This window comes from Penaeus monodon, chromosome 24 (genome assembly GCF_015228065.2).
Source record: "Penaeus monodon isolate SGIC_2016 chromosome 24, NSTDA_Pmon_1, whole genome shotgun sequence".
NCBI classification, from domain to species: domain Eukaryota; kingdom Metazoa; phylum Arthropoda; class Malacostraca; order Decapoda; family Penaeidae; genus Penaeus; species Penaeus monodon.
In genome coordinates, this window is record NC_051409.1 from 22,874,327 (window position 1) to 22,875,186 (window position 860).

Consider the following 860-nt stretch of genomic DNA (forward strand, 5'->3'; position numbering starts at 1 on the left):
CTATTAGATCTTACAGTTAAAGAAAAAATCGTATATTCAACCTGATATCTGATTAGTGTTCTGTGTCACCATCAAACTTTAGTATTTAACGTTACACTCATGCCACAGTATGAGCGTAGTTTTAATGCTACACTCATGCCACAGCTGCAAGCGAGCAGCCAGCACCAGACCAGGGAAACTCGCGGCCCACCCCTCATGCAGTGGCCGAAGCGGCGCCTATAAAGTGGCGCAACAAATCGCCCTCCGCACGGCTCCTTGTCTCGCCTGACACCCGGCCCAAGGAAGCTGCGTTAGGCAAGGCGACCCGGAAAAAAGGATCCCACACTGACAGGCTGGGAGACCTGACATGGCTTCGGTGCTCGGTCGGCGCTTCGCCCGTCCATGTTGCTGCAACCTCGCTTGTAAATTAAGCGTTCTCCAGACGCGAATCTGCAATGAAAGATCGAAGCGGTTAAAGACAACAAAGCGCAATGACACAATATCGTATGTCTGGGTGTCACCATTTAACATTTATCTATAGGTACACTGTTCACTGTGGGTAAGATTTAACTGTACACATCTGATTTACGCAACGAGCACCAGCAACAACACAGAAACTCGCAGCCCACCCTCAGCAGCGCCGAACGGGCACCACACACACGCCCTACACATGCGCAACACACCACCCACACGCACGGCACCCTTCCCACACACCCACCACAAGGACGCCTTACACCAGGCACCCACAAACAACAACGCACACTACAGGACGCGCGCCGACATGCACACTCACGTCCACCCGGCCTTCGCCCGTCCCATGTGCACCAACACCGCTTGAACACTAAGCCACCCACACACAATGCAAAAAGCACGAAGGCGTT